Source organism: Triturus cristatus, chromosome 1_2 (assembly GCF_964204655.1).
Source record: "Triturus cristatus chromosome 1_2, aTriCri1.1, whole genome shotgun sequence".
NCBI lineage: Eukaryota > Metazoa > Chordata > Amphibia > Caudata > Salamandridae > Triturus > Triturus cristatus.
In genome coordinates this window covers 756,952,716-756,959,527 of record NC_140580.1, presented here as the reverse complement: position 1 = coordinate 756,959,527, position 6,812 = coordinate 756,952,716, and the positions used below count along the sequence as shown (strand labels likewise).

The following is a 6,812-nucleotide window of genomic DNA, read 5'->3' as shown; positions in this document are numbered from 1 at the left end:
AACAAATCGCCTAGTAACTCTAATCCTTGTAACTCTGGGACAGTTTCAAAAAGCAATGGTGTTGCAGTGGAACGCCCATAGCAACACCCATTGCACACCCCTTTCACGCAGATACCTGCGTGAAAGGCTACCATATTTACAAAGTGGCGTAAAGCCACAAAAAGCTTAACGCCACTTTGTAAATATGGAGAATGGCAGTGCCCCACAGGAACGTTGTTAAAAGTGACGATCCTATGGTGCAATGTCCTTGTAAATACCCCTTTGTTTAAGATTTTTTCCTCTGGGCCAAAACAAGGCACAGGGAAATCAATTTGTTTGCAAATCTTCGCTCAACAATTACAATGGATCAAGGCACAGATTTACCAAGATTTTGAGTTGGGGCTGCATCCTTTTTTTTGCACAGTCCAAACAAAAAATCTATTTTGGTATTTACTAAGCCACACAAAGCCTGATTTGGGTGGCTTTGCGTGTCTTTGTTTAAAAAAGAAAGTAACGCAACGCATAGTGCTGCCTTGCGTTACTTTGCGTCGGGGAGGCATTACATGGGTGAAGCATGGTTGTTCCCTTGCAACCACCCATGTATTTTGATGCAAACCCGAGTCTGGCGTAACAAGTAGAAATATCTTTATTTCTCCTTGTTACTTCCTCTTTGTATGTGTGCTGCATTGTGCAGTACACATACAAAGAGGACTAAACCTCTAAGAATAGTTTTTGTGCAGGAAGATTTCCCTTCCTGCGCAAAAACAATGCAGCTTTGCGTTGTGGCGCAAGAGAGCCGGTGTTGGATATAGGCAGCCAGAAGTGCACCAGTGCTACAAGAGAGCAGAACTGCTCCATATTTCAGTAAATGTGGCACGTTTCTGCTCTCTCCCTTTGACACAACATAGCACAGCAACTTCCCTTCCCAAGTTTAGTAAATCTGGACCCAAATATCAACTAAAGTTAACAATTTTAAAAAATGAAGATTTTTCTTACTCTTTATCCTTGTATGCAAATTTCAAGATTGAAATGATCCTTTCTCTAAATGGAGGCATTATTCTGATTTTTTTACAATATTAACCTCTTCAGTGCCCCGCCCTTTCCACGCCCTGTGCCGGGCGTTTCATTAGCGGGCGGGGTTCATGACGAGATGGTCTCGTCATGGGCACAGCGCAACCGCGGCCCATGACGAGACCATCTCGTCATGGGCACTGAAGGGGTTAAAAGTAGCTTCATATCATCTTTTTCATGTGTCTTGATTCTGGGGTATAAACCTCTAATTAAGCACAGACTACAGAATATATGTGCTGTAAATGATTGTGAATAACTTTTTTATGTCTGATCTTTATTTTATTTTATTTTGAAGGTTTTATATAGTGCGGACAAGACCCTTGTGGGTATCAGAGCGCTTTACAAGCAGATATAGTATACAAAACCCATATTACAAAAAATAGTTATGTTCAGAGCATATCATACAATAGTATTACAATTTATACACATAGTTCATGTGAATTTGGATAAGAGAATGGATTTCACTTCTTTTTTGAACGATATAATAGAGGGATTGGTTTCTGGAGGTAGTGAGTTCTAAATCCTGGGAGCAATCCCGGAGAAGGCTCAGTTGTATGTTTTCTTCTTAGAGAAACGTTGTGGTTTCAGTAAAAGGTTACTGGCGCTTCTGGAGGATCTGTTGCCACAAGAAAGTACCAATTTCGGTGCCAGATTGTTCGAAGTGTTGAGGTGTATGGCCTTGTGCGTCATGCAAGCGATTTTTAGTTGAACTCTGTCTTCGATGGGAAGCCAGTTGAGGTCGCTGAGGTCAGGGGAGATGTGGCAGTTTCTTTTGGAGCCCGTGATGAGTCTAGCAGCTGAGTTGATTGAGGCTCTTAGGGGTGCCGTCGTCAATCTGGGAAGCCCGCAAGGGAGTACTAGAGCTTGTACTGCAAGTTTGAAGTCATTTGCAGGTAGGAAGGGTTTTAGTCTTCTTAGGGTGTTAATTTGAAGATTTGCTCCTTTTGCTGAGTTGCTGATGTGTTTCTGCACGTTGAGATTTTTATCTAGAGTTACTTCCAATGATTTTGCTGAATCAATAATAAGAGGTTGGCAATTGAGTGCTGTGAGGTGTTTCAGCCAGTCAAGGATGATTGTGGATTGGTTGGGGGGAGCGATGAGGAGAAATTCGGTTTTGAGGGTGTTTAATTTCAGATGGTTTTCAGCCAACCTGGTCTGAGTTTTTTGTAGTGTTACGTTGAGAGATATGATGTCCTCTAGTGAATGGATTTTTAAATAAATTTGTGTATCGTCCACGTACGTGTGATATTGTACATTAGCGGAGCTGAGGATGACGGTGAGTGGCTCCATGAATTGGTTGAACAGTGTAGGAGAGAGGGACGATCCTTGTGGGACCCCTAGAGTGACTGGGACAAGGATTGCTTAACCTTGAATCTTTGTGATCTATTTTATAGGAATGAAGAGAACCAGTTTAGAACTGATCCAGATAATCCCATTCTGTGTTTCAGGAGATCTAGTAAGTTGACGTGCTTCACTGTGTCAAAAGCTGAGGATAGGTCAAGCAGGATTAGCAGACAGGTTTCATTTTGATCAAGGATTCTTAGAGCGTCATCTATTATGTGGGTCATGGCTGTTTTAGAGTACTGTGTCCTGTGCGGAAGCCGGATTGGTATTGATTAAGCAAGTTGAAATGGTCAATGTGTTTGCTAAGCTGTGTGTGAGTGCATTTTTCTAATAGTTTGGCCAGCGTAGGGATGTTGATTATTGGGCGGTAGTTATTTAAGTCCGCTGGGTCGGACGTTGGCTTCTTTAAGATGGGGGATACCTGCCCGGATTTAAGGATATCTGGGATGGTTCCTTGCAGGAGAGAGGTATTTATAATCTTGGTCCATAGAGGCAATAATAGTGGAGTGATATCGCGTCTTCACTGTATGTGGTGAAGGAGGACCATGAGGCGTTGTTTTTGAGGTAAAACTTAGGGGGGCATATAGGTTGGGCTCTCGGAGGGGTGGATGATGTGTCCATGTGAGTGTCAGAGTGGGTTGTAAAAGTCGTTGAGCAGGTCCGCTTTTATGTTTTTTGTCTTCACCATGAAGAAGGAGGCAAAATCTTTGCAAGTGGGTATTGAGTCTGAGTTAGTTGTGGGGGGGGGGTGAGGTATGCCCTTAGATTGTGCTTTGATAAGTTCAAATAGTTTTTTGGGGCGGTTCTTGGCTTGGTCTAATCAATTACTGAAAAAGATTGCTTTTACTTGTCTAATCTTTCTGTAGGAGTAGTTTCTCGTGATTCTTAGTAACTTGAGGTGAACTGAAGAAGGCGCTGACCTCCATCGTCGTTCAATTAATCTAAGGGATCTTCTTTTCTCGTTAAGTCTACCATGTACCATGGTTTAGAATCTTTTGTAGAGGCTCTTTTCAATAGCAAGGGCGCGTCTTTGTCTAGGACCATGTTTATGGAGCAGAAGTAGTGATCGGTCATATCTTGAACATCAGATAGATCTTCGGGGGGGAAGCAGGATGCTAGGGTTGGAGTTTGTGACTAGGTCTGCACTGATGTTTTTTAGGTTTCTCTTCCAAATTTTGGGTCTCGTGGGTTGGGTAGAAAGAGGTTTTACGGATTCATTGATGAAGAAAGTGATGATGTGGTGGTCCAACCAGTCACAGGGGAGGATCGTTTCCAACTGAGTGGCTTCAGCTTTGGAGATGACTAAGTCTAGAGTTGAGCCTTTATCATGTGTGGGGCAGTTACAGATTTGGGTGAGGGTGAGGTCTGAGAGGAAAGTTTTGAGGCTGATGACTGCTGAATCATTCAGGTCATTCCAGTGGAGGTTGAAGTCTCCGAGGAATATTTGCGTGATTTGATGTCCAGCATTAGTAGATACAATATCCATGAGATGTTCTACAAAGGTGAGATTGTCCCCAGGGGGGTGGTACATTGTGTGCAATGAGCACAATGGTTTGTTATTATTCGTGATATCTAGGCGCAGGTATTCACAAGAAGATAGAACCGGTGAAAGGGCGTGGTTCACTGAGAGATTGGTCCGATGTATGCAGGCGATACTGCTACCAGGCCTATCAGTTCTGTCTAGTCGGATGATGTTATAGTTTGGGGGCACCAATATGTCGAGAATGGGCGTGGATGATTAATTGAACCATGTTTCGGTCAGTATTAGTAGGTCAGGTTCATGAGTGAGGATGAGGTCAGCTATGTTAGCAGCATGTCTTGCGGCTGATCTACAATTTAGCAGTATACATTTAGGTTGTGGCTTGATGGAATTTGGGTTTGACTCTTGTGTGAGGGGGACTCGCATCAGGTTGTTTTCCACAATATTTCTAGCAATGTGTTTTGACACTCTGTGAGTGTTGGAGGGGATGGTCTGAATTAGTGAGTGAGTGAGAGGCATGTCTGAGTGCGTTGTGTTACGGGTGTGTTGTGGGCGATCATAGGAGTGAAGTAGGGAGAGTATATCTATATCCGATAGGGGATTTTCCTTCGGATGGGACGGGTTTGCAGTATTAGAGTATGGTACTGTTCTCCACCTTTGGGGCTGATGTGTCTGAGGGCGTGTGGGCAGTTGTGGGGAGAGTTTGGATTGGGTATTGTGGAGGTTGGTCTTGGATTCTTGTTCAAGTTGTTTGATCTTGGGTTGAAGGGTAATCAGGTTGCGCATAACTTGGAGGTCTTCTTTGACTTGTTGAAGTAATAATATAATCTCATCAAGTCTGGGGTCTGGTGTGGGTGGAGTCGTATTTAAAGATAGGCGTGTGTGGGGAGGAGTGCTTATGTCCTGTATGAGGCTAGGAGAGAATTTGTGGGCTGGGTAGTTGTGTTGCGGGCTGTCCGGGAGATTGTCCTGGGATAGGGGTGATGTAATAGCGGGAGTTGAGAGGGTATGGAGCGATTAAATATGAGGTGTGGGTGAGGACAAGGGGGTGTTAGAGGAGCTAGGTATAGAGTAGGATTTAGGGGGGTGTATCATCTCCCGGGGTGTCAGATGGCTCTAGGGTGAAAATAAATGTTGGTTGGGTCAAAGGTGCAGAGTGTCTTGAGAGGTAAACATGTGGTGGGTCAGGAAGCGGATTGCGGATGGGAGCAGTTGGGGAGGGGGGATGGGGTCTTATGACTTTATACCTAATGAGGGAAAAGATGTTGTCTAGTAGGTTTAGGCTACGGTCCAAAGATTGAATGAGGATGATCCCATTGTGGTAAATGGAGATTGTTGCATTGACTTTGTATATTGTGGATGGGATGATAGAGCGGGTAAGGCTATGCACTGTTTTCCTGGTGGAGGAGATTGAGAACAGGGCTAGAAAGGCTTTCCTCCATCGAGGCCTTCACTTTGCAACTCTCCTATTTGTCAACTGCCCCCATGTCATGAGTATGACTTCAGCCAAGGCCTGTTTTTTGAGCCAGAAGCACCAAGCCTTATAATAAGCAACGCAAAACTTCAAATTCCCGCACACTTACAAGAATAGGCACAAAAAAAGTCTCACTGGCATGTACCCCATGATATACTATTAGCGGTGGACTACCCCACAATAAATGTTATTGATCTGACTGTATTGGCAAAAAAAGATTATTAGTCAAGAACAGGAATATGTCATAAGCAAAAAGTGACGTGTTCATTCTCTTTAAATCTCAGGTCCTAAGTTGGAGAGCAGTGCGATGAATCACCGGCGCTTGGGCACTTGTTGGATTATCTTTCTGTTGGTTGTAGTGCTGTGTGAAGATGCAACGGTTGCGGTTCCTGTTATTAGTACTGGATCTGGAACTAGACCTGCCATCGGACAAGTCGGACAAGTCGACGCCAGATTCTGGAGCCCTCCCAGTAGAGCATCACTCGAGTTCACTACAAGTTATGCACCAGCATTCGAGTACACTACAAGTTATGCCCGTACCACCACATTCTGGCCGTTTGCCACTACCACTTTTTGGTACCCTCCACCTGATCAAACATTTGCTGTGTAAAGAACTCTGGATTCTAGCCAGCTACCTAAATTGCCCTACATCTTATGGCTTTTACTGTGGAACTCAGCATGAACTTTGTGAAAACTATTGGTGTGTGTGTTGGTGGTGGGTGGTGTTGATTGAATCTGATCACTTCAAGCCTCTTTTCCATTAGCTCTGGTATTCCTCCACAAAACAACTCCAAATGTTTTATCAAATCATTAATGTTTGAAAATTCTAAAATTGAGCAGATAAAAAGATTTTTAACCGAAAATAAAGTTTTGAAATGGTCTTCTCAGACGGGTTTCCTTCATTTCTGGATCCCTGCATTTAGGTGGCATCGTTCAGTGGCGAACTTGTTCCAAAATATGCCCAGAGAAAAAATAATTATTCACAGGTGCAATATAGCTTCTAGAACTGTCAGGCAAGTCCTACCAAATCCAAGTAGAAGCGAATGCTACCTGAAATAAGCGCAATCACAACAGATAGTTCTTATAGAGGATATTCCCCCCAAATATCTTAGGAAGCCTATGCTGGGACTAGAGTTAAGGATAAAATAGTTTCTAGAAATCCAGCCTATCCTTGTTGCTCAGTGCCACTTGAATGGCATCACTGCTTACTTGCAAGTCAGTGTAGGTGGTGGACATCAGCACTCATTCTTGAAGCCCTGGTTTATTTTTCGTCTTCAGAAATTGCCGTAAGCAACAGCTAGAGGGGCAGAAAACAGAGAAAGAAGGAGGAAAAGAAAGATAAGAAAACAGTGACAGAGTGATAAAGCAGGGATTAAAAAAAACCTTCAAGAGAGAGCTAGAGAAACAGGAAGTGCAGAGTGCTGGAAGAAAGGTGCATGATGTGCAATCACGACTAGTTTGCCT

General features: G+C 43.6%; 1 long non-coding RNA gene across 1 annotated transcript in view; it reads left to right on the top strand.

The window, feature by feature from the left end:
• Nucleotides 1-6,223, top strand: part of LOC146867958 (uncharacterized) — a 312,366-nt gene extending 306,143 nt beyond the window's left edge. Inside the window, exon 3 of the long non-coding RNA XR_014962399.1 lies at nt 5,633-6,223. This is a non-coding gene — a long non-coding RNA (uncharacterized LOC146867958). The remainder of the gene's footprint in view (nt 1-5,632) is intronic.
• The last annotated feature ends 589 nt before the right edge of the window (nt 6,224-6,812 follow it).